This window comes from Monopterus albus, unplaced genomic scaffold (assembly GCF_001952655.1).
Source record: "Monopterus albus unplaced genomic scaffold, M_albus_1.0 scaffold39.1, whole genome shotgun sequence".
In the NCBI taxonomy this organism is placed as follows: Eukaryota; Metazoa; Chordata; class Actinopteri; order Synbranchiformes; family Synbranchidae; genus Monopterus; species Monopterus albus.
Genome location: NW_018127919.1, coordinates 687510 through 688068, shown reverse-complemented (window position 1 = coordinate 688068; position 559 = coordinate 687510).

Here is a 559-nt window from a genome sequence, read left to right as displayed (position 1 = left end):
ATCTTTTTTATGACAATTTCTAACGGGACTAAGTCTGTAAAAATCAACATCACCAAACAATATTCCATTGATTTCTTTTGGTAATATTGCAGTTTGGTTGTTGAATTTACTCACGTTCCCATTTTACTGTTGTAAAACACAGCAAAGAGAACAGACTGAACCGTTCGAGTCGACGTCTAGCAGACCTCGCAACAGAGCTTTGAACTGACATATTTGATATGTTCTTGTATATGTGGAAAACGAATCGAAACAATGCAGCTGTGTGTGTCAGTGTGACTGTGTGCGTGCGCATACGTGTGTACGGGTGACAAGAAAGCGTGTGTTATGTATAAAACATAAATAATACTATTTGAGAATATCTATCCTTTATAACGCCCACTGGTGGTGGAGTATAAGACATAAATGGGCGGTGTGCGTATGTGTGTGTGCCAGAGCGTGAGAGTGAGACACACATACTGCTGTGATGTTATGCAATGAAGGTGGTTTTACATGTGTCTAAGATTAAAACAGTATTAATAAAATTTGCACTGATGGCATTGTATGCTACAGGTATCAGCAG